Below are 19,973 nucleotides of genomic sequence, written 5' to 3'. Positions count from 1 at the left end.
TCACTTCCCCCAATCTTCCTCAAATCCCTTGGTCTACTCAGACTGAACAGTTCATGGAATATATTCTCTCTTCTCTTTCTGTTCTCGGAATATATTCTCTATTCTCTTTGAATATTCTATTCCCTTTGTGGAGAACACTCTTCCTTATCTTCTTTCTTGGCTACTTTCAGGTCTCAGTTTAGGTGTCACTTGCTCCAGGAAGACTTCCCAGATCCCCATATCCTGACCAGATACTCTTTTGTCCAGGCTCCCAAAGCCCCCTGCATTTCTCCTGCCAAAACACATCTTTCCTGTACTTTATTGTAATCTCCTGCTCATTTACCTGTAGCCCCCAGAGCAGTGCTATCCAATAGAACTTTCTATAATAATGGAAATGTCATATACGCATGTAGTCTAATGTAGTAGGTGCATGTGGCTGTTGAGCACTCGAAATGCAGCTTGTGCTACTGAGGAATTGAACCGTTAATTCTATTTAATTTTAGTTTAATTCTACTTAATTTATATTTAAATAGCCCCATATGGCTCCTCAGAGTCTGTGAACTCTGAGAAGGCAGGAAGCGGGTCTGATTAGTCCACTCTTGTATCCTCAGTGGTCCATAAATGTTACCATAAGAATGAGGAAACTCTGGAACCAGGAATGATGAAGAAAGGCCACACCTCATCCAAACGGCCCTCTTCATCCCCTCCCCAGGCATATTTTCAGGGGATAAGGAACAAAGACTTTATGTTTGTAAAGCAGTCAGTAGTTTACAAAGGATGTCTACAAACTATTATTTTTATTTCTAAATTTATTATTATTTTTGAGACAGGGTCTCACTCTGTTGCCCAGGCTGGAGTGCAGTGGCGCCATCATGGTTCACTGCAGCCTCAACCTCCTGGGCTCAAGCAATTCTCCCACCTCAGCCTCCCGAGTAGCTGGGACTACAGGCAAGTGCCACCGCGCCCAGCTAATTTTTGTATTTTTTGTGGAGACAGTGTTTTTACCATGTTGCACAGGCTGGTCTCAAACTCCTGGGCTCAAGCCTGCCTCAGACCTCACATAGTGCCAAGATTAATAGGCGTGAGCCACGGTGCCGGCCCATCATTTTATTTTAATTACCATTAAATGGCAGGAGTCAGGCAAAGCAGAACTCATTAAGCAGGAGATCACTGGGGCTCAGGATGATGAGGTGACTTGTTCAGGATCTCCAGCTGGTCAGTGCAGAATTCCTTGGGCTGCGGTTTCTAAGGCCTTACTTGACATCCAAATGTGACTCGGCATGCACCAAGGAAGGAGTGGGCCCCTTCTTCACTATGGATGGAGAAGCCTCAGAGAGTAAGTGGAAACAGGTAGGATAGGAACGGGGTGGGAGGATGTGGGCTGGGCATCTGGCAGGTTCCTCAGGGCCCTGAGCACTGGAATCCCCCACCTTAGGCGAAGGAGGAAATGGAGGTCTTCAGGACTATCTAGGGAGGCCAGGCCAGGTTGCCCCAGCCCATTCTCGGGTGCCTTTTCCCAGCCCAGCTGAAGAAGCATCAGGCTTCCAACTCTTCTCCCCAGATCCCCCCCAACTCCAACTCCCTGGAATTCACAGCACGGGACAGCCAGTCAGGGAAGTGACAGGTGAAGGCTGACAAATAAGGGCCCTCTGCTCTGCCAGCAGGCAGGATGGGGCCTCAGCTGGGCCTTGCGGGGCTGCCTGGTGGCGGCTCCTCCATCTCGGGGAATTCCCCTCCTGCCTAATAGTCAGCTCAGCCCAGCCCTCCTTCCTGCAGAAGCACAGTGAGCCGAGGAGCCTTCATAGGGACAGCCGCCCCTGGTGCACACACCCTCGTATTCTCCTGCCCTTCCCCAGGTGAGTGACTAGATGGGGGCCGGTGGGCCAGGACAGGGGAAAGGACCCACCGCACAAGGGTGCTGGGGCAAGCAGACACCCTCAGCTCTGTGCCAAGAGCCACCCGGCCTCCCATGTCCTGCCAGCCAGGGTCTGCTGCTCCCAGCCCAGCTTGCTCTTCCCAGCCAGGTCTTGGGCTCCCAGCCCCTGCTCCTCACCCAGCCTCCTTCTCCACTGTCTTCTCTCCCCCATCTCGTTTCTTCTTCCTGCCCCTCTTCTTCTGGCCTTGCCTTCTTGGCCAGTCTTTTTCTCTCTAGTTGTTACTAGCTTTTCCAAAGGGAAAAGCAAAGCCTATTTTTGTCTTATTCCCTCAAGAAAAGGGAGGTATGCAAGTGTGAATATGGATGTGGGTGTTTGTGTGTGTGAGAACGTGTGCCTGTGTTGTGTCAGATCCCTGAAGCGTGTATGTGTCTGTCTGTGTGGGTGTAAGTTGGTGACTGTGTGTATTTGTGTGTGTATCTGTGTGTACAGTGAATTTTTGATGGAGAGTGTACAAGTGTGTGTTGGGCACTTTAGAAGTCTACAGCTAGATAGGAAGAGGCCAAGAATCGGCGCTGCCTCCGGGGGAACATAGTGGAGGCTGAGACCCTCCTTAACACTGGAGCAAAAGGATCTCTTGCTTCTCTCCTGCCTGCTCTGCTTCTAGGGCCGCTGGACTCTTTTGTGGTGGAACCTGTAACAGAGAGCCCAGGGCACAGGGAGTGGGCCAAGGGCAGGCAGACACAGCTGACGCAGCTTCCTCTTTGATCACTTAGAAAATCTGGACTAAAATTCTATTTAATTTTAGTTTAATTCTACTTATTTAAATAGCCCCATATGGCTCCTGAGAGTCTGTGAGCTCTGAGAGAGCAGGAAGCGGGTCTGATTGGTCCACTCCTGTATCCTCAGTGGTCCATAAATGTTACCATAAGAATGAGGAAACTCTGGAACCAGGAATGATGAAGAAAGGCCAGCTCATCCAAGCGGCCCTCTTCATCCCCTCCCCAGGCATCTTTTCACAGCCCAGGGAAGTCCCTGGCTAGAAGAGGCAAGGAACAGAGGCCAAGTCTGACGGTGGCTTCTAGGCTACAGAGGAATGGAGGGAGAGCGGGGAGGGGCCATAGAAGAAGAGGGTGTGGGAGAGGACAGGGAGGAAGGTGGGTGGGACTGAAAGAGGATTGCTCTCAGGACCCTGTTAGGGCTTCCCGGGATTAGGAAATGCTCCAGTTTTGTGGGTCTAACTTCCTGAGAGGCTGGGCCGGGCTGGGCCTGGCTGACCTGTTCCCACTTCCAGGAGGATGACAAGGGGCAACCCTGGATGCAAGCCCAGATTCTCCAGCTTGACACCCTGACCTGGAGACGGAGAGGCCAGGGGGAGAGATGCTGGAGTGGGGAGACCCAGGGCTCCTAGGAACTGTGGGAGGGGCCTGGCTAGGCCACGTATGTGACGAGGCTGGGAATTTCCCCCAGTGTCACTTTGCCCTTTCCTCTCCTCCAGTGGTGCCCTAGAAACTGAAGTGTAACAGGCCAGCCCAGGGACACAAGGAAAATATTTGGGATAGAGAAGGGGGAAAAGGGGAAAGAGCCTGGAGAAAAGTCAGCAGCAATGCCTTCCAGGCCCAGCTCCTCAGAAGACAGTCTGATGTCTAGGACAAGCTGCTCCCCAGCTCCAGGCCTTGGGGTCCTCCTGGGAAAAGGAGAGAAGCAATCCCTGCTGCCTCATAGGATTGATGATCATAATGATCATTGCTACCTTTCACTGAGGCCAAGCCTTGTGGCATTTCATTGTCACCACCCTCTGAATTGGGCACAGTTATAGCCTTCATGTCATTGATAAAGAAACCAAGGCACAGAGTTGTAAGTGGCAGGGCTGTGATTTAAGCCCAGAGGCCAGAGCCCACACCTTATCCTCTGCATGACGGTCTCTTGGGAAATGGGCAAGTTGTGGGTATGAAATGGTTTCATTCACCTTAAGGTGCTGAATGAATGTGAAAACTTCTGAAGATACAACTACCTCCTCATGCAGGTATTTGGGAGCTGGATAGAGAGAATTAAAAATGTCTTCTTAGGCTGAGGAGAGAAGCTGGGACCATGGATCCTGCTCATTTATTTACTTTTTACCAAAAACTGCCACAATTGCCTAGAACAATTTTAGTCAATATCATGTGCTTGATGTGCATTCTCATTTAACTGTCACCAAAATCTCTCTTTAACATACACATACACCCAGCACCAAAAAGTACCTAGAATCCACTGGAGGGTTTTACACTCCTGAGATTGCCTCAGCTTATGGATCTAAGGAAGGGACCCAGGGCTGCTCTTTTCCTAGTTCATTAGCTGCTCCCGAGTTCCATTCTCCCCTAGCCAAGGTCCTGATTCACTCATTCTCCTAATGGAATGAGGTATGTTCTTGTTTGATTTAGATGCTCCATTTCCTATCAGTGGGGTATGTGGAAACAGCACTGTGCTGGGAGAAGGATACTTGGGTTCTGTCCTATGTATGAATCACAAACTCAATGTAAGACCTCCCGCAAGTCCCTGCCCCTCTCTGGCCCTTGGTGTGGCTCCAGCCCTACAATGAAAAGACTGGGTTGATCATTTCTTTCTTTCTTTTTTTTTTTTTTTGAGACGAAGTCTTGCTCTTGTCCCCAGGCTGGAGTGCAATGGCGCAATCTTGGCTCATTGCAACCTCCACCTCATGGGTTCAAGCGATTCTCCTGCCTCAGCCTCCTGAGTAGCTGGGATTACAGGCGCCCACCACCACACCTGGCTAATATTTGTATTTTTAGTAGAGACGGGGTTTCACCATGTTGGCCAGGCTGGTCTTGAACTCCTGACCTCAGGTGATCCGCCCGCCTCAGCCTCCCAGAGTGTTGGGATTACAGGCGTGAGCCACGGCACGCCCTGCCTGGGTTGATCATTTCTAAAGACCCTTCAAGCCTGGCACTCTGAGTTCTATGTCTTGCTAGCTGGCAAGACTTTGGAGCACAATGCTTAAGAGTGTTAAGCGTTTAAGAGCCTGGATCTTCAAGCTCCGGTTACTTGCTGTGCTGTAAGACCTTGGGCAAGTCATCAAATACCTCAAAGCTTCAGTTTCGTCTGTGAAATGTGGATGATAATGGTGCCAACCTCATAAGCTGGTTGGGAGACAAATTATGAATAAAAGCGTGGAGATAGCACACAGCAAATACTCCATACACGTTACCTTTTAATGCTTTTATTATGCAGCCTCCACCCCTCTTCTGGAACTTGGTCTAGAGTTAAGTTGGTTATAGATGGATTTTTCATATGTTTTTTATTACCTTCAAATGTGTATTTGGGTCTGACTCTGTAGCTACCTCAGTAGGGGTGGTGGAGGAGGGAGTAGCAGAAAGGAGATCGAGAAGTTGCGTGCTTTAAAACAAAACCAAATAAAACAAAACAAAGGCAGTTTGATTCTCCTTCTGGGTGTGGCTTTGTGCGAGTGCTTGTCATTACTCTGGAAGAACAAGAGGTTGCACCTGCCTGAGTCACTCAGCTGCCAGCGTCAGGCCCAGCTTCTTGACTTGGAAATCCCCTTCCAGACCACAGGGTAGCAGGCAGTGCCAGGCTAGGGGGCCTGTCTCCCATTCCTGCCATGCTCCTAGAGGCTAGGGTCTCACAGAGGATGTGTATGGTGGGATGGTGCCTGGTGAGGTTGCACTGCTGAGTTTAAGAGCCAAGTTCTACCCAATGCATGCAGCCCACATCTAGACACCACTATCATTTCTTGAATGCCTACTGTGTGCTGAGCCTTGGGCTTTATTTGCAGTGTCCAATTTATCCTCACGATTCACATGAGGAATAGGTATATTATCCCCCATTTTCCAGACAGAAGCCTGAGGCTTAGAGGGGCCACCCAGGTAGTAAGTGGCTGAGCAGGGATTGGAATCCCATTAGCTCAATTCATAGCCTGTGTTTATGACAGTGGTGTTTTCTGCAAGGCAGTGAGAAAAATCATGTCATTGTGAAGACAACTTGGTACAGTGGACCAAGCACACAGTACTGGGAGCCAAGGCCCTGGATTCCAATCCTGGTTGTGTCACTCAATGTGTGTGGCCTAGAGCCAGTCCTTTTCTAGACAGAGGCCTCAGTTTACCTATCTGTCAAATAGGGGTTTGTTATCTATGGGCTCCATGGTCTCTAACAGGGTGGAATGTCCTGAAGACAAACCAAGACTTCAAAGAATGGAAGAGGTGGGGGCAGTCACGACTTTATAAATAAATGAGTTTTCTCACAAATTGGAACTGTTAAGAAAAAGGATCCAGAACTAGGAAATCAGACAAAAAGATGACTGAGTGCCATTTTTTATGTCAAGCTTTGAGAATTCCCAGCGGACACTTTGAGAAATGAAACTGTCTGCCCGGCTAAGGCCAGACATGCTATAAAAACAGCTGAAATAGTGTGGAAACAAAATACAAGTAATTAGAGACCAGCCATTTTTAGGTAGATTTTAGTTTTCAGTGGGTAGAGGGTGGGGGTGGAGAAGATATGGGTTGGGAATAGGAAGAGAGCACTGCAGGAAGAGAATTGGGAAGTACAGGCACAAAGAGCAGGAAGAAAACTGGCAGGTGCGGACCTGATGGGTGGAGAGGATGCCTGGGAGCTGCTATGTAAACCAGGGCCAGGATTCCCAATTTCTCTGTAGGATCCCCCAGTGGTGAGACTCAGTGGTGCTTTGGAGTTTGCATCGCTTCCTCCCTCCCTCCCTTCTGAATCAAGGCATAAGTGTAATTCTTTTCATAATTAAACTAGAATGAATATCGTTTTGAAGATCTGATAACACCGTTGAATTAACTGAAGGAACCCTAGGAGGTTACAAAGCCTTACAGGAGAATCCCCAGATTAGGTATATAATTTGGGCAAGTGTCTGTGTGTGTATTATTGCGAAGTCACAGTTGATTGATGGGTCTCTCTTCTGTAAAATGAGGGTGTGTATTAAACAGTTCCCCAAATCCTTTCCCCTAATTCTTTTTGAGGATGAGGGCCTGTCAATGACTAAGTTTTCAACGGTACCAGTGACATGGGTCTTTTGCAATAGGTTTTTCATAAAGCTATATTTAGTTTAAAGAGCTGTTCTTTATTCCAAGGTTAGACCTTCCACTTTTTGGAATTAAAATTTAGCTTGCTTTCTTTCTTTTTAAAAATAAAAGGATAAGCTTTTAAAAAGCTTTCCTACCCTTAAAGCACGTTTATGTTCCTTACCGGTCTAGGAAATCCCAGTCTGTTGGAGTTATCTAGCCCACATATAAGTAGGTAGGGTGGAAGGCGGCCTCTGGATTTGCCCACCCGGGTTTGAATCTTGATTCAGCCCCTCACTGAGGTCATCTAACCTTTTTGTGACTCAAATATTATTTAAGAAAAGGTAGTAAAACCCACCTCCCTAGCGTGATTGTGCAAAGAAAATAATGCACGCAAAGCATCTACAATGTCTGGAGCAAAGCGTTTACCATGTCTGGGAATCTTTAGAATGTCTGGAGCAAAAAATGTTCGCGGTAGAGTCTTTATGGGTCTTTTCAGCTCGGAATTTCTATAGCTTCGTTAAGAAGAGTCCTGGAGCGCCCTGGACGGAACTCTGGGGGCCTGAGCTCCAGCTCTGGCTTAGGGCCAAACGCTTACGTGCCTTTTGGCAGGTCCCCTCCCTGTTCTGGCCTGTGTTCCACTCGGCACAAGGAAGGGGCTGGGTGGTCTCTGTGGCTCGCCTCCGCTCTGAAATTCCGGCTTTCAAGGTGGCCCCAGGCCTTCGACAGGGGCTTCCGGCGCTGGGAGTGCGGCAAGGCGCCGCGCAGGCCCGGGACGGTGGCCCCAGGGAAGTCGCTCCTAGAGGGGAAGGCCGCCGAGGGGACGAGAGACAACGCGGGCCCCCGGAACCGCAGGCAGCCGATGTTTACCTCGCTCGGTCCCACCCCTGGCGGCCGCGGGCCCGCCCGGAGCGCGCGGCGCGATTGGGCGAGTGGCCTGCCAGTCTCCGGGGACTTTCCCAGGGGTGGGGCGGCCCGGCCAGGCCCCCGGCACTTCCTCGTCCTCTGCCCGGGTGCCCTGCCCCCGTCCAGGAGCCCTAGGAGTGCTACGGGGGGCCGGAGCCTGGCCCGGGCCGCTGCCCCGTCCCTGGATTCGGGGCTGGACGCAGCAAGCAGGGCGCTGTGTCCCCAAGCTCCCCGTCCTCGGGTAAGCCGGCCGGCCCGGAGCGGGGATGGAGGGGAGGAAGGGAGGCCAGGCCCAGATCGTCCAGAGCCTCGGTGGCGGCGGGGCGCGAGCTGGGGAAGGTGGCTTGTGCACCCAGGCCCGGCGCGCGGGGTCCCGGGGCGTCTCCGCCAGCGGCCAAACCGGGCTGAGTCGCTACTCCCTGCTTGGAGCTGGGCCTGGTGGGGGGCGCGCGTGCGCACTGCGCGGGGTAGCACGCCTGGGAACGGCGTGGGGCGGTTGTAGAGAACGCAGACCCTCCGGGTGCGGGCGGCGCTGCGGCCCTTTGAGTGTCTATCCTGTGGAGACGAGTTGCCTACGCGGCGTCAGGAGTTTCGTATAAAGTTGTGGAAGCAGGGTACATATGTCACGAGGAGGAAAATAATGATTTTTATTGGGCGCTTTCCAAGTGCTGATCTTAACGCTGTACGTGTATTAGACTCATTTAATTGTCACTTCCATCCTAAACATTAATATTGTTATTATCTCTATTTTATACTTTAGGAAACCGAGGTACTTGGAGCTTGAGGTCACACAGCTGTGAGTTGCAAAGTCAGATATGAACTCAGGCATTTGGCTCCAGAGTTCCTACTATACTATTTCTGTTGAACATATTTTGTATGCACATTGTTGGAGACATTTGTGTGCATGTGCAGGGTGGATGAGTTTCCAGGAGTGCTTCTGGGGATGGAGTTTGAAGGCTGAGCTTTCCACTGTAGGACATTTGTGTGCACGTGTGCATTGTACATTCGTTGTGCGTACAGGAGCAGATGGGAATTTTGTGCGACTGGGTGAGAGATTGTGTTTTGGTAGGGGGAGGGAGGGACTTTTGTGGATGATGCAGAAGAATCAGCAACGTCCTTCCCCACCCCCTTGCAGAATGACAGTGCAGGGAAATGTGTAGATTCCTAATGCATCATTTTTTTTCTCACAGTACCGTCAAAATGGGATTTAATCAGCACTTACTCATTTTCCAAACAATGGGGTGTGATAGAGGGGAATTCGGCATCTGATGAGAGGTCAGAAAAGGGGACTCAGAATGTTTTAAAAAAATCCTTGACAAAGGAGGGTAGAATTGTATTAGGAGGGTAGAATATTAGTACAAACTCAGCATCCTCGTGGTGGTCTCTGTTTTGCAACAGAAGAAACCGAGGCAGTGAAAAAACTGATAATGCTAATAGCTTACTATGTGCCAGGCACAGTGCTTACATTCCGTATCTCATTTAATCTTTTTTTTTTTTTTTTTGAGACAGAGTCTCACTCTGTTATCCAGGCTGGAGTGCAGTGGCACGATCTCGGCTCACGGCAACTTGCCTCCCAGGTTCAAGCGATTCTCCTACCTCAGCCTCCCGAGTAGCTGGGATTACAGGCACTCGCCACCATCCCCGGCTAATTTTTTTGTATTTTGAGTAGAGACAGAGTTTCACCATGTTGGCCAGGCTGGTCTCAAACTCCTGACCTCAAGTGATCCGCCCGTCTCAGCCTCCTAAAGTGCTGGGATCACAGGTGTGAGCCGCCCCGCCCGGCCTCACTTAATCTTTCTAACAACTCTTAATTTTCAGATGAGGAAACTGAGGCCCAGAGAAGGTTAAGGCTTTCCCAAGACTAGCAACCCTTGAATCCTGGACCCTGTTCCCTTTCCCCTGACCAAGGCTGCTGTCCTGGCTGCGTCCCGGGAAAATAATGTGATCAGGGACTGGCACTTCATGGAAGCACGTGATCATGCCCCTCTGGAAGCTGCCGCTGGGAGTGTGCAATGTTCTACACGCTTATGTAACCACGTTTGTCTCCCAGCCTTGGGTGTTCCATGGGTATGGCATGGCACTCACGCTGAAGGTTGATGCCTGCCCCTGGATACCCCCACCAGGCTTTTCGGGGCCCCAGGAAGCTGTGGGGTCTGAGTCATACCCTTACCCCCAGTGCTGCCTGTGACTTGGGGCCCGGATGTCCTGGTTGGGTCAGGCCGACCTGATTTGAGAGAGGCAGCGTTGTAGGAGGTTGTTTGTCTGCCTCTCTCTCCAACCCACTGGTTACTGTTTTACTCCTGTACCCGCTGTGATTTGGCCACACCATGCTGGCCTGCTTTTCCCCCTCCAGCAAGCCAAGCTTGTTCTCATCCTTAGGCTTTCATACATGCTGTTCCCTCTGCCCAGGACATCTTTCCCCGTTTTTCCCATGGCTGGTTTTTCCTTATCGATCAAGTCTCAGCTCAAATGTCAGCTCCTCAGAGGGGCCTTCCCTGATCTTTTTATGCAAAGCAGCCCCTTTTTTCACTTTCTGTCACATTACTATTTTATTTTTCTCATACGTGTATCATGCTATGAAAGAATCTCATTTATTTGCGAATGAGAAAGCATATGTATAGAACTTAGTGTCTGGCAAATTGTTATTTTTAGTGTTTATTTGTTTACTGTCTTTCTCTTTTCCTAGAATAGAAGGGGGTGAGCAGGGACCTCCTTAGTCCTCTCGAGTGTATTTCTGTAGCGGGAGAAGAGTGCCTGGTGGATGGCTCTTCTGAGTTTGTTCAGTTAATGAGTAGAATAATGGCACATTTCACAAATGAGGAAATTAAGGCCTAGAGATGAGAAGGCAGGGGGAGAACCAGAGTGCTCTCCTAGCGCTCTCCCAAGCATCATTTCCTGATGACTCCTGTGCCCAGTGCCGTGCAGTGTTCTTGATGCACAGGTGTGGAAGGAGCTGGCTTTGCCTTCCAGGAACTTTTGGTCAAATGGGGAGATGTGCTATGAGTGTGACCTGAAAGGCATTGTGTGCCAGTAAGTGCCAAATGAGTCGGATTGGCATAGGTATAACTGGAGTGCAGAGTAATTTGGGGGCACCAGATGATTGGGGGGGTCTTCTGGAGGGAAGTGACTTCAAGGTCAGACCCTAAAAAATGACAAAGTGCAGAGTGGAACCTGGGTCTCTTCTGGAACTTAGTAGACTAGTCAGAATAACTGGAGTCAGCCTCTCCTCGGTTGGGAGAATTGACCAGTTGGCCTGGGAAAGACCCTAAAAGATTTTGATACCAGACATAGAAATGTTGATTTTTCTCCTTAGCAGCATTGGGAAATGGTCAGAGCAGTTGGTTCACAAACATGAGCATGCATCAGAATCCTGGGGATGGAGGTAGAGGGTGGTTATTAAACACAGATTGCTGGGCTGCAACTCCAGAGCATCTGATCCAGTGGATGGTGGTGGTGCCAGTGCCGCTGTTCCGGGCTGCTCCTTGAGCACCCCTGGTGAAGAGCACATGATTCAGTGCTTGGCAGACCTGGGTAGGTGCCGCGTCTGTCACTCTGGGCTTCTGCATCCTCACCTGTCAGCTCTGTATGACGTCAGTGCTACCTCCTAGAATGGTGGGAATTAATGGGACAGTGTGTGGCAAGCACTCAGCACGGGCCACCAGTGTGGTAAGCGCTCGGTACATGGTCGCTGCTATTATCGTTAATGATGCTAATCATGAGGCTATTGACAGGATTCCAGTAGAAGATGATGAGACTGGTTTGATTTTCTCTGCTCTGGATAACTTGCTGCTAAGGTTTGAATGTGTCCCCCAAAAGTTCATATGTTGGAAACGTAATCCCTCTGCTTCATGAATGGATTGTCAGCTCTGCCCTCATAAATAGATTAATGTCACTGTCACGGGGTAGGGGGACGGGAGGTTAGTTATAAAAGGGGCCAGTTTGGCTAATACACTCTCTATTTCAATCACTCATTTTCTCCTTCTGTCTTCCACCTTGGCATGACCCTTGTCAGATGGTGGTGTCATGCACTTGGATTTCTCATCATCCAGAACCATGAGCCAAATAAACTTGTTCTTTATAAATTACCCAGTCTGTGATATTCAACAGAATAGTAGCAGAAAGCAGACTAAGACACTTGCCTTCAACCCTCTGCCACTTGTGGTCCATGCTGTGTCCCCTCTGGATGAGTTGTCCTTTGCTTTGTCTCAAACATCTGTCCCTGTTTGGAGTGGCGGAAACTCAGATGTGGGTGGGGCTTTGAAGACACCTGGCTTGCATTCCCTCAACAGCCCCAGTGCCCCTCTGCGTGACCCTGACCCCTGGGATCAGGGCGCTTTCCACCTCGTAGGCAGCCTCTTCCAGTGTTATTCCAGACTTCTTTCTTTTGTGGGCCCACATCAGCCCGGGTTCTTCCTTTCTCACCTCCATCATTTTCCCTCATTGCTTACCTGACCACTGTGAGGGAGGGGGAGAGGTTGAGCAGTAGCATGGTGTGGTAAGAGAGTGCACAGTGGCCACCAGAGGACAAGGTGTGCATTTCTTCTGTGCCACTGCTGTCCCATGTGGCTGTGGGCACGTCTGTTCGCCTTTGCCGACTTTGGTTTCCCAGCTTTAGAATGAAAACGTTTCACTCTCTGGCATCTCAGGGCATTCTCTTCCAAGTCTTAAAAACTCTATAACAACCAATGATTGGGTCACCCTCTCTTTGGCTCTGGCAGCTCCTGGTTTCCCTCTGGGCCAGGCCTTGCTGTGCCTGCCCTCCCAGATTCTTGCTGCTATGCCCCCACATGCCTGCAGTGCCTGCCCCTCCTATCCCTGGCCGTCTGTAGGGAGGGTATCCAGGCATCCTCCAGAGAGTTGCCACAGGAAGGCACAGGGCAGCTGGGTCCCCTTGTTTTGTGGGGGAGCACAGCTCCCAACCCCCAGAGAAAGACCTTGGCAGCCACCATGACCATTGCGGGAAGTTCTTGATGATTTTCCCATGACTGGCCCAGGACAGTCACTCTTCAGATTGGAACGGATGACTGGCGAGCAGCAGCTGGCTGTTTGTCTGAGGGCTGCTCTGGGCAGAGCTGAACTCTTCTCTCCCAGGGACCTCACCCTGAGGCTGTTCCTTGAGAGGCAGGAGCTCTGCGTCCTTGAGCACCTACACAGTGGACAAACCGGGCAGCCCAGGCAGGGGTGTGTGTGTGGGGTAAGTGGGTGTAGGTGTGTGGGTGCTGTGGGAGTTGTGTCACCAAGGAGTCACGCTGAGAGGCCAGGGCAGGTATGGGACTGCCCTATGAGTCAAGGGCCTTTGGCTCAGTCTCCACCCACTGGGCAGAGCATTGGCCAAGCTCTCTGTTGGCCTTCAGGCCACTTGTCCTTTGCCTTCGCTATAGTCAGCTTCAGCAGCAGACTTAGGAGCCCTGGTCCCTCTCCAGCCCACTTCTGTCTCTGCAGGTGCAACTCCTGCGTGATCTGGGTCCCCAGGAAACTGGCAACATAGACTTTTAGAAAATATTGTCCTAAGCACATTAACACAGGAACAGAAAACCAAATGCTGCATTTTCTCACTTATATGTGGAGCTAAATATCAGGTCCTCGTGGACATAAAGATGGCAACAGTAGACTCTGGGGACTGCTAGAGTGGGGAGGGAGGGAGGCAGAGTTGAAAAACTGTTGGGAACTATGCTCAGTACCCAGGTGATGGGATCACCCCTACCCAAATCACGCAGTATACCCAGGTAGCAAACCTGCACATGTACCCCCTGAATCTAAAATAAAAGTTGAAGCAGAAAAAAAGCAAAAAATACAGTAAAAAGAAAAAGAGAAAAATTGAAGGAGTCTCTCAGATATAGAGGGTAACACGCAGGCACCTACATGCTCACTCATCTGGTTTAAGAAATAACACATTTCCAATCACTTGAAATTTCTCCTTCATCAGCCACCAACAAGAAACAAGTGTTCTGAATTTAGTGGGGTTTTTTTCTTGCATTTCTTTAAAGTTTTTTTTTTAATGTTTGCATCCCTAAATAATATATAGTATTTTTTTATGTTTAAAAATGTTATTTAGGCTGAGCGTGGTGACTCATGCCTTACTGGCACTTTGGGAGGCAGAGCAGGCAGGTGGATCTCTTGAGCCCAGGAGTTTGAGACCAGCTTGGGCAACATGGCCAAAACCCATCTCTGCAAACAATACAAAAATTAGCTGGGTGTGGTGGCGCATGCCTGTAGTTCCAGCTACTTGGGAGGCTAAGATGGGAGGATGACTTGGGCTGGGAGGTGGAAGTTGCAGTGAACTGAGATCATGCCACTGCACTCCAGCCTGGGCAACAGAGTGAGACCCAGATTCATTCATGTTTGTATCTCCAGCCGTGGCTCATTCTTTTTTCGCTGCTGTATACTATTTCCTGATAGGAAATTGCCACAATGTATTTATTCATTTTCCTCTTCATTTTAGGTAGCTTTCAGCTTTTTGTTGTTAACACAAGGCATCTTTGGCTTTTATCTGAGTACCTCAGCCCCTGTCCAGCCCCTTTTCCTTCCTAGCTCCTTGGCAGCCATTACTGCTCCTGTCTGGGTAGCATTTTAAGGTTTACAGAGAACTCTATGGTTCCTACTTGGTCCTCATAACATTTCCATAGGGAGAAACAAGGAAAGTGAGGCCTGCCCAGGGTCATTCACGAAGGGATCATAGCCAGGATTTGAATCTGTGAAACCCTCTTTCCACCATATTTTGTATAAGAGGAATTCCCCAAAATTGGCATCTTACCTCTTGGAGGCAGGGGAGTTACAGGGTTAGATAAACTCTGGTTTCAAGCTATCCTCCTGCCTCTGTCTCTGGAGTAGCTGGGACTACAGGCATGCACCACTGCACTCAGCTCACTTAAATTTTTTAGAAAAATATTTTAAAATTTCCCTTTAAAAAAATTACCGAATAGCACATGATTATTGGGGAAAAACCCCCCAAAACTCAAGCAGTACAAAAGATATAAAGTAAAAAATGACAGTTGTCTTCTCTCTCCTTCCTTTCCCCTTCCTCTGTCCCTACTGTATTTAAAAATTAATTTTATAATTGTATAAGAACAGGACTAGATTTCCCATGTAAAGAGTTAAAATAGCATAGGTAAAATAAAAGTTTCTTTTGGTTTTAGTTCCTTACCCAGGTCCTTCTGTAGAGCAGTCTACTAGTAGCAGTTTGGTATGTATCCTTTGAGACTTTTTTCTTTTCTTCTTTTCTTTTTTTTTAAGAGACAGAATATTAGTCTGTCACTCAGGCTGGAGTTCAGTGGCATGATCATAGCTCACTGTAGCCTGAACTGCTGGGCTCAAGTGATCCTCCTACCTCAACTTTCCGAGTAGCTGGGACTCCAGGCATGTGCCACCATGCTCTGCTAATGTAAAAAAGTTTTTTTTTAATAGAGAATCTATTCTTGCTTTTTGCCCAGGCTGGTCTTGAACCCCTGGCCTCAAGCAATCCTCCCACCTTGGCCTCCCAAAGCACTGGGCTTCCAGGCCTTTTTCTATGCACATTTAAGATTCCATATGTATACACACACACACACACACAATGTGTTTTTGAAAAAAATAGCATCCTGTTACAGATATAAATCTGCACTTTGCTTTGTATTTTATGGGCATCTTTCTGTATCATTGCCAAGCAATCTACCCCATTCTTTTTGATGGCTGTATAGTATTCCATCAAATGAATGGTAGTTTGTTTAACCAGTCCCTTCTTGATGGACATTCAAGAATAGCAAAAATGTCTATTACAAAGCATGTGGCAGTGCATATTTTTGTCCAGCTTCTGTGTACTGATGCAAAGATCTCTAGATTCCTAGATAGGGGATTACTGAATCAATCAGTTACTTCTGCCCCCTTAGGTAACTCACACCTCCTCAAACACCTTTTTTTTTTTTTTTTTTTTCTTTTGAGATGGAGTCCCACTCTCTCTCCCAGGCTGGAGTGCTGTGGCATGATCTCCGCTTACTGCAATCTCCACCTCCCGAGTTCAAGCGATTCTCCTACCTCAGCCTCCCCAGTAGCTGGGACTACAGGCACCCGCCACCATACCTGGCTAATTTTTGTATTTTTAGTAGAGACTGGGTTTCGCCGTGTTGGCCAGGCTGATCTCGAACTCCTGACCTCAGGTGATCCGCCCGCCTCGGCCTCCCAAAGTGCTGGGATTACAGGCATGAGCCACTGCACCCAGCCCTCAAGCACACTTTTCTACGTGAGAACTTTGTTCTCACCAGTTAGGCATACATGCAGGTTGTTGTCATTGAGAAAGGACATTCTTCAGTAGGTGACTCAGCTGTAAGAAAAGCAAATGTATACCCAGGCTCCCTCAATAGGAATATACTACCTAAAAGGGTGGAGGTGAAAGCCTGCATTTGGTCAGGCAAACCATGCCTGGAATGTTGGGTCCAGTGCTAGAACCAGCTAGAGATAGTGTGGGGTAGAGGGTTGGTGGGGGACTGGAGAGGGGGCAGTCCCTGTGTGGAACAGTATAGAGAAGGCTGCAGGTTCCAAATGTCCTCAGGGCTGGCTGTTATGCTGAAGATGGGCATCTTGTTCCTTATTCCAGGGGTCCACAGAGGGGAGAGAAGGGCCAGTGGAAACAGAACTGGAAGCAGCCTAACTGTAGCCAGTGCTGGCTGCCCCAGGAATTGTTTTGGGGAGGAAGTTGGTGAGATCTGGATTGCTAAAGTTGGCCAGCTGGAGTCCCTGGGCTCCTCAGAGGACTGGGTAAGCACAGGATGGAATGTCCTCTGAGCTCCCTTCCAGCCTGAGATTCTAAACCCTGTTGACTGCAGGTGATGTGGGGCAGACTGCCACCTGGTTGCATATAAAGCTAGAGACATAAAAAGGCAGGGGCTAGGAACTTGGGGCACGTTCTGGAGAACTGGAAAGCAGGTCTGGTTTCCCACCTCTGAGCTTCAGCCTGCCACCTCTCCAGGCAGTGCAGAGCAGTGGAAAGGGCACCGGTGTCGGAATCTGACAGATTGAGGCTGCATTATTTGTTCTACCACTAACCAGCTGTGTATTCTCAGGCAAATGACTTAACTTCTCTGAGTCTGCTTCCTCATCCATGTAGCTGCGTCGACTGGTTTCCTTGCTGGAAAGTGTGGATGATAATTTCCATATCTGTGTGGCAAGAAGAAAATGAGGTCATGTGCGTCGTGATGCGGCCCAGCACCTGGCATACGGTAGCGCCTAACGAACTGTCACCGTCTCTCCGGCTTAGTTAGGTGCTCTCCAGTCCTCTTTTGCAGTGTGAATTCTGGCTCAGGTGTTTAGCGGGTGGTGTGTAACCTGGGCCTTGGAGGCTGAGTGGAGACAGTGGGGCCTTCTTTGTGGGTGACTCAGGGGAGGGGAGGATGAAGGACATGGGAAGATGTGTGCCATGTTGAGGAACACAGCTCAGGCTTGGCCAGAGCCTGGTACAAGTTAGGCAGGAGGGGAGGACCTGGCACAGGGCTGCGGATGTCAGCTGAGGGTCTCTGACTGCCCTCGGGGAGGGGATAGCACCTATGAAAGCTCTTATGGGAGGACTGATGGGTTAGGGAAATCCACCTGGCCCTTAGAAGGGATTGGAGCTGGGGATTGGAGCCTTCTTAAGGTTAGAAGGTTAAAGAAAGTAGTGCTAATAAATTTCAGATTCTGAAATGTTAGAACTGGAAGGGGCCTTAATGATTATCCAGCACAACCCCCCTATTTTTGCAGCTCCCTCTTTTTAGGTAACTGAGGCCTAGTGAGGGTTAAGATGTTCGCCCTAGTGTACCTTGACTAGATCCCACAGTTCTGGCGCCCCAGCTGTTACTATATGAGACTCTGTGTCTGCAGCCTCATTGTTGCTCAGTTGATTGCAAGGATGGAGGAGTTAAGTCTGGGCTCCTTGTTGGTGAGGATGCCAGGGTGCGGTCCTTGAATACACACTGTCTCAAGTATGTGCTGTGTCCTCACTCATGTGTGAACCTGACAGCCATCAGGAGAGCCCAGCCTGGTCCTTTTCTCTTTTAAATTAAAGACCTTATTTTTTATAGAGCAGTTTTAGGTTCACGGCAAAATTGAGAAGAAGGTACAGAGATTTTACATATACTGCGCCCCCCCCACCCCCAACAGGCATAGCTTCCCCCATTATCAACATCCTCCACCAGAGTGGTAGATTTTTTACAGTTGATGAATCTACATTGACACCACTGTCACCCGGAGTCCATGGTTTACATCAGTGTTCCCTCTTGGTGGTGTATGTTCTATGGGTTTGACAAATGTGGAATGGCAGGTGTCCACCATTGCAGTATTGAACAGAGTAGTTTCACTGCCCGAAAAATCCAACCCGGCCTTTGATGGATGGACCTGAGGCTGCAGTTTCCCCAGCCTGGAAATTGGTTGGGGAGGACTGGAGGTCATCATAACACAAATATGTGGACAGTTTTTTGTTTACGTGTGCAATGTGATATCATGGCGTCTCACTTCCTTTCATCCTTGGGTGGAATTGCAGGATATTGCCCTTTACAGCAGGGGAAATGAGGCTCAGATTCCCAGTTGTTGGTGAGTGTGGCATCGTGGTTCAAGGGCTTCTTATAGCTACATCTTCACTAGCTATGGTGTGTCCAGGCACCCTGCTTAAGCACAGTTAAATGGTGATATGCAGGTCACTAGAGAATAAGTGGAGGCCAGAACCTAGCTTACTGAGCTGACGGAAGAGCCTAAAATCCCATTAAAGGAGGGAACATATGGGGAAAGCCTTGGCCCTTAGATAAGCTGGGCACAGTTGTGGGGTTGCCTCAGCCTTTTATTAAGCACCTGCTGTGTGTCAAATGCTGAGCTAGTTACTGTATACTCTTATTATTTTGGAAATCTTATTATAAAACAAAGATGTGTTTCTTGTTAAATCAGATAATCAGGGAGTATTGCCTAAAGTAGAAAGTGAGAATTCCCTTCCAACTATACACATATTGTTTCATTTAATTTCTTTGATCTTCTATCAGGTAGGTTCTATTATTACTCCTGCTTTACAGATGAGGCACCTGAGGCTCAGGAAAGGTGAGTGGCTGCTCCAGGGTCTCACAGCCCACAGGGTGGACAGAGCTGAGGCTAGTGCAGGTGAGGCCCCCTCTCAGGCCTCGTGTTCGCAAGGTTGGCCTTGAGCACTTTCCCTGTGTGGACCTTTCTTCCTGCCTCCAAGGCAGCGATGTTTCCATGGTGCTGGCTCTCTCTCTTTCCTCAGCTTGCTGCTAGCTCCTGAGACTTGGGTCTTCTTGATCCTGAGGCCAGCTTTAGCCATCACCCGGTTTCTGTGTGGCCCATGCTTCTCCACTTGCATGTGAGGGAATGAGCCCATGGTTCCATACACAGCAGAGTAGACACCAGAATAGACCTCTCTGACGTTCTGTTCTGTGCCGTCTTTCCTGGAGACCCCTTCCCTATACCCCCTCTGCCAGCCCACCTGCCAGCATCCCTGGCACCCCTTACCTCTGCTGGGGAGGTAGATGTTGGCCTCGATGACCTTCCACCTCCCTGTACCAGAGATTTGCTTACACTTTTCCCTCTGGGCCAGGGAGGGCATCACCTGCTCCAGGGTTGCAGGGATAGCTGGCCCCAGGATGCAGCCAGTGACCAAAGGCATTAAATTGGGCTGATGAAGTCCCCAAGCTGGACTTGCAGTTTCCTTATCCATCAGGCAGGTATCAGCCCTGCCTTCTTCCCAGGGCTGTTGTGATAATCAGATGGAAAAACAATGCTTGGGACACTATGAAGTATTTTGCAAATGTTAGTGGCTATGCAAGTGAATATCATTTGGGGGGTCTGGGACCACCCCTCTACCCAGCCACCAGAACACGGCTAATGGCAAGATAATCTGACAGACCAAAGCATTTTAGTGCAAAAGCTAGAATGTAAATTTAATTCTGAATGTAGTCTTTATCACACCCCTCTCTTTCTGGGGTAAGGCTGAGAGTTGAGCCCTGGGGACTACTGCCTCCCTGCCACCCACAAGTGCTTGCCTGCTAGTGGGTGGCTCCATCGGTTTCAGCAGCATCACTTCCATCTTCACGCTCTGTGGTCGTTGCCTGACCTGCCGTCTGTCTGGGCCCCTTTCTGCCCCCAAACTGGGCCTTTCTGGTTCCGGCGGGCAGCCCCAGGGCCCCTCTGGGGCAGGCTGTGGAGGCCCTGCTGGCTGAGGTCTTGT

General features: G+C 49.5%; 1 protein-coding gene across 11 annotated transcripts in view; it reads left to right on the top strand.

Moving 5' to 3' along the window:
- Positions 1 to 1,729: 1,729 nt before the first annotated feature.
- TNIP1 (TNFAIP3 interacting protein 1) overlaps positions 1,730 to 19,973 on the top strand; it is a 57,258-nt gene continuing 39,014 nt past the window's right edge. For 5 of the 11 annotated variants that reach the window (XM_055386237.2, XM_063705921.1, XM_055386233.2 and 2 more), the window contains exon 1: positions 7,901 to 8,039. The gene's annotated coding sequence lies outside the window, so the exon portion shown is untranslated. Of the gene's footprint in view, positions 1,836 to 7,846; positions 8,040 to 8,557; positions 8,595 to 19,973 lie in introns of those variants that run through there. The other 6 variants (XM_055386238.2, XM_055386232.2, XM_063705920.1 and 3 more) reach the window with 4 other exon arrangements.

This window comes from Gorilla gorilla, chromosome 4 (assembly GCF_029281585.2).
Source record: "Gorilla gorilla gorilla isolate KB3781 chromosome 4, NHGRI_mGorGor1-v2.1_pri, whole genome shotgun sequence".
Lineage (NCBI taxonomy): Eukaryota > Metazoa > Chordata > Mammalia > Primates > Hominidae > Gorilla > Gorilla gorilla.
Note: the sequence above shows the minus strand (reverse complement) of the source record. Positions and strands in the feature narration are given on the sequence as shown.